The sequence below is a fragment of the Desmodus rotundus genome, chromosome 10 (assembly GCF_022682495.2).
Source record: "Desmodus rotundus isolate HL8 chromosome 10, HLdesRot8A.1, whole genome shotgun sequence".
Taxonomy (NCBI): domain Eukaryota; kingdom Metazoa; phylum Chordata; class Mammalia; order Chiroptera; family Phyllostomidae; genus Desmodus; species Desmodus rotundus.
In genome coordinates this window covers 4102595-4112923 of record NC_071396.1, presented here as the reverse complement: position 1 = coordinate 4112923, position 10329 = coordinate 4102595, and positions in this window count along the sequence as shown.

Genomic DNA, 10329 nt, shown 5'->3' with positions numbered 1-10329 from the left:
TGTCTGACACAACTTCAGCTTTGGTTCACCTGGGTCCCAGCTCAGCTTCTCTGAAATTCTCTTGGATCTGCCTTTCTCCACCTGTTGGCTTCTTCCTCAGGTAGCTGCAGCATCGCCAGGTGTCACATTCTGACAAAATAAAGTGCAGACGTTAAAAAAGATGGGTTACATTTACACAATGGAATACTACTCTTACCCTATGTGACAGCATGGATGGGCCTGGAGAGTATTATGTTAAGTGAAATAAGCCAGTCAGAGAAAGACAAATACCATATAATCTCACTTGTAACTAGAATCTAATGCACAAAATAAACTGGTAAACAACATAAAACCAGAGTTATGGATACATGGAACAGACTGACAGCTGTCAGGGGGAGGAAGGACTGGAAGGGATTAGCCAGAGAACATATATGCATATATGTAAAACCCATAGACAGAGACAATGTGGTGAAGGCTGGCAGGGGGGAGGGTCAGGGGCAGGATAGGGGGTGAAGTGGGGGACATCTGTAATGGTGTGACCAATTTTTTAAAAGTACAGAAGTTAAAAAGCTCTCCTTCTGAGGTGCTGCTTACTTACTTAAAACTGAAGTTGCTTTTCAGGAACCCTGCGGACCCCTCCTCCTATCTCCCTGGCCTGAACTGCTTGTTGTGGAGCTATTTCAAATGGGTCAGGGTAAGCAGAATGCCTTTGCCAGAGCTGGGGATGGGCCTTTCCGTCACGCTGAGGTTGTAAGGTGGAGGGGCAGATACTTGAGCAAAATTAGGAAGGAGAAGCTCAGAGAATCCTAATGCCACACCCTCCTCACTGATCTGCCTGTCACTTGTCCTGCCTACCAGGCAGCAAATGTCAAGGTGATGGCCCAGGGAGAAAGAGAGGAAACTGGCTGCTCACAGATGGCAGGCCAGTCCCCATCTTGTCAACACATGAACAGTGGGGAGCAGAAATGACAGCAGTTTCCATTTGGCCAGCACTCTGTTTCTCTGACGTGGGTCCCCTGGCCATCGTGGCATTGGGGTGAGAGGTTGTGCTGGGAAACAGATGCACACGTTATAAACAATCATGAGTTTAAAGGAGGAAACGGGTTTGCAGAAATCTAGATTTAAGAGCAGCATCAGCCTGGAAGGTGAGGACATTAATTATCTGAGAGAGAGAAAATTATGTCAGGTGACCCCAAGAATGACGCAGAAATAGGATTGAGCACAAGAGGCAGGTTGAGGAAAAAGTGGGAAACAGAAAGCAGGGTGGACAGGACAGTGTCCCCAAAGAATGAAAGGCATTCACAGTCCCAACAAGCTTAAAGACAGAGCAGAGCCCGACGTGGCCCTTGGGAGGCTGGTCGGCAACTGCTGGGAGAGGAGTGGAGGGGAACCGCTTGAAGAGACCAGATTTCTAATATCCAAGTGTAGAGATGTTCGCAGCAGCCTGAAGCTTAATCACTTAACTTTCGAAAACGTGCCCATCATTTATTTAAAATAAAAACAAAAATTGCTCTACATTCTACACCAATTCTATTTGGTGTTATTTCAGTTGTATGGATCACTTGACATATATCAGATGTAAAAGATCTCTTAATTATTATCCCCAAAAGTTTTATGATTCCAAGACTAATTTTCAACATAAACAAAACAGCTCATGTTCCTCAGTGGCATGGTTTTTTTTAAATTAAATTTAACAGAGTAACATTGGTTAATAACATTACATCAATCTCAGGTGTACGACTTTATAATATGACACCCATATATTTTATTATATGCTCATCACCCAAAGCCTACACGCCATTCATCATCATATATTTGACCCCTTTTACCGTGTTCGAGTAAGATTCTTAAATGCCCAGGTGATTCAATCATCTTGTTCTTTTCTACTTAAGTGGTACTATTTCTAGCAGAAATTTAATATGCTTTTTTTTTCAATTTGATGTATCAGACATGGCTGCTTTCTACCTCTCTTTGAAGCACTCTGAACTGATGTGCCAACCACACATATTCAGAGAAGTGTGAGTGGCTTCCTACGTCTATTTGTCAGGGTGTAGTGTCACAGCTGGTCACGCTGCAGCTTGGCTTTAGGATCGTATTTCTCCTCACCCTCTTCTCACCCCAACGCAAATGACCCTACGAGACAAACGATGTCACTTTCTCCATCACGTCAGGAGACCTGGGAGATGACTGCATAAATGTCCAAATTATTCACTGTCCATAAATGCATGGACACAGGACAAACGTACCTGAATCTATTTTGGGCTGGTGAAAAGTCTTACCCTATTTGGCAGTGTGAATAGTCACGCGCCTGCAAGCTCAATGCAAACCCCAGCAGCAGCAGCAGCTCTGATTGGTTTCTATGGTTTCAAATCACTGCGGGGGACATCTGTTGATGCGGCCTACAGCAATGCCGCCCGCTGACACTCTGGTGACAACACCCTGCCCATAAGGGTGGTGGCATGAAAATGCAAAGTGGTGATCGTGACTCACTGCAGAGGTGAATGAGCTCCACAGGACAGCCACAGGAGGAGGCAGAGAGAACTCAAAGATGACTACCTCACTTAATCTTTGGTGTCTCATTACCAGTGGGGGAACAGGGAAGTCAGGAGAAAAGATGTGAGGGCCTTTGGGGCTGTGATGGCTTTGGGATTATAGAAGAATATGTTGTTTATTTTATTTTTCAATTACAGTTAACATTCAATATTGTATTTTATTTTGTATTCGCTTCAGGTGTACAGCATAATGGCTAGACAATCATACATTTTACAAAGTGGCCCCCGCTGCATTTTACCAGACACAGTCATCCCAGTATGACAATATTATTGACTGTACTCCCTATGCTGTACTTTATATCCCTGTTATACCATAGTTCTATCATTGGTAGTTATATCATAACTACCAATTTGTACTTCTTAATCCCTTCACTTTTTTCCTCCAGTCCCCCTAGCCCCGCTCCCCTCCCCTCTGGCAACCATCGGTCTGTACTCTGTCTATGTGCCTGTTTCCGTGGTTTTTGTTCCTTTATTTTGTTCTTTGGAGTCCACGTATAAATGAATCATATGGTATTTGTAGTTCTCTATCTGACTTAGAAGACTATTTAGAGGGAGAAGTTCAGTAGGTGGTGGGAGAGGAACTTGGGAGAGAAACCAGACTTTGGGAGTCCTATTTACAGATGTCTGCGTGGAACCTGTGAGAATGGAGGATTCTAAACGAGAAAACAGAATGTTGTGAGAAGAGAAGCAACGTGACTTTCCTTAAAAGTCATAGAATCTTTTTTTCTCCATCTCATGCTAACAGAACCAAAGCCTTGCTACCTGCTTATTATGCGTGTGGGAGAGAACTGACTGTAGATGGTAACTCAGGGAGGCTGTGACTGGGAGCTGGGGGAGGCAAAGTGCAGCAATGGAAGAACACTTCAGTAACAATCTTCCCAACAGCTTGTGCAGGAACCTGGATTCTTCCCGGGCTCAAGAGGGGCCTCCCGTTGCTGCAAGGGAGTCTGCCCTCAGTCTCCAAAGGAAACGGGTTGTTGACCTGTCCTTGGAGATGGCTCACCCTTGTGTGGGGGCAGATGTGAGAAGGTCAGAGAGAGATGTCCTCAGGACATGGAAGGAAGAACAAGTAGACTGACAGCCATGAGTCAGAAGACAACTAAGTCTTAACTGTGGTAGACAGATGTCACCAAAAAGATACAGATGAAGACAGAGAGGACTGGAGTCACCTCCAGTTGGGGAAGAACCAAGAAGGGAAGGAGAATGTGGGGGAAATGCTAGGGGAAGATGTAACAGCCAGGCTGCCTGTTTTGCAACAGTGGAAAAGTGATGAGATCAATGGAAATGAGGGTTCCAGTACCTGACGCTCAGTATATGTTCAATAATTATTAGAGATCATTAGCCTTAAGCCATCTGTTTCTCCTTCTTATTGATGGAGTAACATGATGGTGGGGACGAATTAGAAAAAATATTTCAGCCTCCCTTGAAAACCAACATTTCTTAATATCTAAAATGCTATCACAAGCGGGTAACAAAAATATTAACACATCAATAGAAAAACAGGCTAAAAGCAATACAAGACAGGTACTTCACTGTCAAAGAAATGCAAAAGGTCATTAAACACACAAAAGATTAAGTCCAGTGGTAATCAAAAAATGCTGAAAGACAAAGAATACCTCTACTGCAGAGACCACAACTACATTTATTGTTATTGAAATTACTATCAACTTGCGGTGGTGAACACACATATAGTATACAAATGAGGTAATACAGAATTGTACACCTGAAACCTATATTATTTTATTAACCAATGTCACCCCAATAAATTCAGTAAAAATTGAAAAAAGAAATGACCATCAATTTTTTAAATAATTAGTAACTACTAGTAAACCCTGACAATGTTTACATGTGGAAAAGAACAGAGAAGGAACTCACTGTCTAGTAACGCTGTCCCGGTTGTTGACTAAATCTCTTACTTACAGCAATTTAAAAAAATGATAACAGTGGGTACAATGAACCCAATACCAACAAGTAAGGAACAATAACAACTCAAGAGAGAAGAGCACATGAAAGATGCTTTTGCCCTATGAACCTCTGCCAAACTCTGATAACTCTGGCCTTCCAGGAATAGAAATCAAAGTCCTGTCTCCTATAAAATAAGAATTCATTTGGAAAATTCTTATTTCTCCAAAGCACCCCCTCCCCAAAAGAAAAGAAAACACTGCGACTCCAAAGGGTTCCCCATTACAATAAGAGAACCCTACTTACATCAGCTCGTGCGGCCCGGCAGCCCAGGTGTGCTTCCCGCAGGTAGCCCAGGAAAAGCTTCTCCAGGGGAAATCTTCATCCTGGGCCTCCAAATAGTCCTACAAATGAGTTTTCCAGAACAATTAAACATGGAACACGCACGCATGCACGTGCGCGCGCACACACATACACCTTGAGCAAGAACTAACAGCAACCACCAACGTCTAAAACAGGCCCAGTAAGACTTCAGGTATTAGAATTAGGCAACGCAACACGCGGCAGCATCACCTAAGTATCCAAATCCAAGCCACGTGGTAAGAGGAAGGTAAAAGAAGGCGGCTGTTACTCACGTGCAGCCCCTCCGAAGCCCCGAGCGAGGAACGCTCCTGCGCCACGAAGCCACGTCTCAGAAGATGGCGGGCTGACGTAAGATTGTAACGAAGGTGAAAAATACCCGTCAGCCAGGGACGTCCCCGGACCTGGCCCCCAGCTGTCCCGGCGTGACGTGACGTCGTGACGTGCGTGGCGTCATGCTCCACTGTATGGGACATGACGTGGTACTCCAGCTGCGGTGGTGGGATTGGCGCCCCAGCCTTCAGGACGTAGCGTGGCGTGGCGTGGCGAGGCGTGGCGTGGCGTGGCGTGACGTGACGTGCTGTGATGCCGCAGCACAGTGCGTTTCTCTGGGGTTTGCCCGTCGTGTGAAGTGCGGCGCCCCCTACAATTAGGTACAGCCGTGGTGCTCCGTCATGGCGGTGAGCGACTGTGTTGCTGGGGGTGAGTTTACCACGCTGTGCTTTTCATGGCCGTTTTAGAGGCTTCTCTGCAACACGTGCTGGGAAACTGCCGGGTTCCCCTGTGGCAGCATCGTACCTCTCGCGTTTACCGCGTCCCTGGATGGCGTCATTTTCTCTTGGCGCTAGATGTCATCTTGTGGTTTTTCGGGGTTTAAGAATTGTTTTATATGAATTAGTGTAGCCCACGTGGATAGTGATTATAAGGCCTACAGAGTGTGGAGTACTCTTAAACGAGAGGAAAAGCAAAATACATTGTTTATTTTATTTCTCAGATGGGGAAAAATAGAAAATTGGACGAAGAAGGGCCTACATTTCAAGAAAAATGGAGAAAATTACACACACATGTGGAAGTGAAGCCCTTCAGTGCGCACTTAGTAAGTATGCCAATACCTGGTCGGCCTCACTCCTTTAAATACCTACCTGGCTCTGCTGGTGTTAAAGCCGTGACTTCTGGGTCATAGTCACGTCCAAGTGGCCAGGGTGCAGTCCGCCTCATTCGAGGCACTTTCTGCATTTGTACTCTGTTATGTGCAGACCTTAAGTTTTAACTTTCAGAAGCAATCTTATTTCCCTGCTTCCCAGTTCCTGGGAAGCACCTCCCAGCCCCAAAGGCTGATAGAATTTAAAGTTGCAATGGCTATTTATTATCTATTGTCTTGAACCTAAACTGAAAACCCCCTGTTTGTAGGAGCCTGTCCACATGCCCTTAAGAAGCCAGATTAGAATCAAATAGGAATAAAATGAACTTAAATGACAATGGATTTGAAAACATGTGTTGAAGTGAGAAAGGAAGTAGGAAAATGTCGACCAGAAAAGTGGTAATGCGTTGTTTAAAATTTTGTTCTGTGTCTCTACCAATATGTGGGAGAGGGAGGCAGTTAACCAGGACGTGTAGTGTACCACGCAGACTTGGTTGGTGTCTAGTATGGCAAAACATGTCACGGGCTTTTTCACAGCCAATATCTCTAAAAAACAATTTCCTCTGGACCAGGTCTGCAGTCAACCAACCTTCTGGTCTTAATTTGGTTTCCTTGGTAAATTAATCTACCAGGTAGAAAATGTACTGATAGGCTGATAGGAATGTCTGGACTGCTTGGCAATCATAATTGTAAAGTAAATGAATAAATTGTCTTTCAGGCATACAGTAGTCTCCTGCAAGTTTTATTAAATCATCTCAATTATCCAGTGGCCTTATTGCCTCCAGCAAGTGTGCTCTCTGTGCTTTAGATTGTAAGCTGAAAGGTTGATGTTGGACCATGGTAACCTCGCCAGGAGACACAGCCTGGGAGGCCCAGCCTGGGAGCTTGTTAGTTTCTCATCACCACCATCATAGTCACCACCCCATGGAGATGCACTGCATCTCACAGCTCATGGCTACCACTTAACGTATGCATTCCTTAATGCCCCAGCCAAGGTCGCCAGTGTGTCCTACAGAGCTCTAATGAACCCAGAGGTGGGGCACTCACGTGACTGCCTCCACTGCATGGGTCTGCCGTGACGCAGTTTGTACCTCTCAGAATGGGAGCAAGGAGAGGGGAGGAAGGGAAAGGGAGAAGGAATGAATGAATTTGGGAGCCAGATACAGCTTGGCTGTTACTTATTGGGTGTAGTTACTGTCTTAATGCTTGTCTGGAAAATGGAGTAACAGGATCTACTCCCTGTCCTGTGAGAATTAATGTGCAAAAATACTCAGAACACATTGAGAATAGTTTTACATTGTTTTCCTAATAAATTTTTTAAGAGATGGCACTTCTGCGTGTTGCTGTCAAAATTGTAAAAATCCTAAAATCAGTTTCTTAAGTGCAGAAAATAAAGCATAATGCCCGCTGATTATGGAAACATTTATCTCCATAAATATAAAAATAACAAATGAGGTTGTACTTGTTAAATTTTAATGTCTGCTTATTAAATTTTAAGGACTCCACCGGGCATCTTGTTAAATGCAGATTCTGGTTCCACTGGTCTGGGGCCAGGAACTTCTGCTTTTCCAGCCAGTTCCCAGGAGATGCTGCTGGAACTGGTTTGTGGACCACACTTTGAGTCCCCAGCCTGTAGGAGGAAGAAAGTAAAATAATATATTCAAAATGCCAAAAGAATAGTCACATAATCAGCAGTATCATTATTGCTAGGAAGGTATTATAGGTATGCCTTATATTGCATAATAAATGTATTAGTACAATGTTATACATATATTTACACATATGCATATATGTAAACTGCATTTGTTTATATTTTGTTCCTATTTAACTGCATTTAGAGAGCATCTTCTTATTGAAAGAAGCCCTTAAATACTTTGAAGAATAATTAGCTAATGTATTGATATGATTTATTTATTATTTAGAATACAAAAGGAATATATTCTGATGGGAAAAAATTAATCATCTCAGAAACCTATAAATTTTTATTTATCATTAAATGTATTGTGGTGATATTAACAAAATTATATAGGTTTCAGGTGTACAATTCTATGATATATCATCTGTATATTGTGTTGTGTGCCCACCACCCAAAGTCAAGTGTGCTATATATTTAACCTCATTTACCCTTTACTCTACCTCCCCACCCCATTCTCTCTGGTAACTACCACACTGTTGTCTGTGTCTATGAATTTTTTTGGTCGTTTGTTCATTTGTTGCTGTTTTGCATCCCACGTGAGTGAAATCATATGGTTCTTGTCTTTTTCTGTCTTATATTGCTTAGCATGCTAGCCTCAAGATCCACTCATGTTGTCACAAATGACGGTGCTTCATTTTTTATTACGGCTGTGTAGTATTCTATTATAAATATAAACCACATCTTCTTTATGCAGTCATCTACCGAAGGACGCTTGGGTTGTTTCTATGTCTTTTCCTTCGTGACTAATAAATGTAAAATGGAAATTCACCACGTCAATCTTCCACTTCTAAGCCCCTGGACTAATAACTATTGAGAATATGGTGTGATATTTTCAAATATTTTTCTATTATATACACACATTTTTTTTTCAGAAAATGGATTCATACTACAGCACTGTAAAGGAACTTTCATTTCCCTCACAAATGCCTCACATACTTCCCCCCATGTGCATACAGAGAAATTCATCTTATTCTTCAGTGACTGCATATTTTCCAGTGCACTGTAACCTATTTGCATGCTCCCGATTGCTGTGCTTTTGGGTTGTCTTCAAGTATTTCCTATTACGATTAATACTATGGTGAAGTTTCTTACACATGTGCCTAACGTAGTCATCGGAACACATCTGTAATACAGCTTTTGGAAGTGAAATCGTTGTGAAGGATGTACGCCATCTTAATGTTTGAGAATTGTCAAATTGCTTTGCAAAAAGTCTATCACTGATCTGAGGGTCAACCCACTTAGGCCCATATTGTATTATTTTCTTTCTTTGTATTTACTCATGTCTCCAAAATAAACATGTGGTACTTAGGTGAAAAGGGGAAACTGTTTCAGTGTAGAAGAATGCAATAATGTGGCAGATTGGACTTACACTCAGCATCCATTCCAAACCCCTCCTGCAACACCTTCCTCTGCTGCAAAGACTGGAAAGCTAAGCACAAATTTCCCACAGTCTTTTGCAGGAAAGCCAGTACAAGATTTGGAAGTCACAGGTAAGGCAGAAGCCATCTGCCTGTTGCTTTAGCTGTTCTGAGCGGTGTGCTGAGCTGCGGAGGTGGAAATTTTCTGCCTTCACATGTAGATTCACCGGGTGCTGACAGTCGTGGCAGGTTCCTGCAGTCATTTCTGGAGGCTCAAACCTGACCTCACACCTCCAGACCTCCCAATGACTCTGAGGAACTAAGTCCTTTCACAATTCCCAACATTAATCCCCACCCCTCTTAAAAATAGTTAGAGTGGCTTGTTTCCTGTAGCCGTCAATGATAAAAAAAATGAACTGCTTATCAACTTTCAAAATAATTTATGCCACATAAATCTATGTGGCAGAATATGGCGAGGGTATGCAAGACTAACACACAAAACCGTGTGTAAACACATGGGAAAAAGGGTCATTAAATACCCTAAAATGTTAACGCAGTCTTCCCTGATAGTAGAACTAGGGGTAATTTACATCTTATTTTTGCTTACCCTTTAAAGTTTTTGTTAAAGAGGCAAAACCTTAAAAGCCATTTTTCCCAGAAGAAAAGAAACAAAATCCTCCTGCAGAAAAGAAAATGTAATTTCCGAATGTATCTTGGAATACTTTAGGCAACTAAGAGGATTAACTCCAGGTATTAGCCCCCATGTAACACCGTGACACAGAAGCATGGGTCGTGGTCTGAATTGGGGAGCAAGCCGCCCTAGTTCATGGCCTCAGAACAAATATTTGTCTATGCTAATGCACAGCTGAGCTGAGGACTCTGCTGGGAAAGGGCAGCTGTCCTGGGAACTAAACATGAGGTAAGACTGGCCAGTGGCACTGCTGCTGGTAAGCTTGCTGTTTGTAACGACCACGTAGAACCCTGAGACTTGGCGAGCTATTTTAAAAGGCATAAAACAGAATGGAATGGCCTTCACCTACCCACCCACTAAATGAGACTTTAGAAAATAAAGGGCTAAAGTGAAACGAGCAAAGGAGACTTTCTTCTAAATACCACCCCTTTTTTTTAACGTTCCACGTAATTAACACTTCATATACCTGTATTTCTGGATTGCTCTTTATTCCCCATTTTCTCTACCTAGACAAGGGCAATTCATACTTCTTTGTTCACTGGCAGAAATTATCACGAAGGGTCACAACGCATGTGCAGTCATCAAAGAAGAAACAGATAAAGTGAGCCATTCTTAAGCTATGGAAATACCTTTCAAGGAATTTTGAGAAT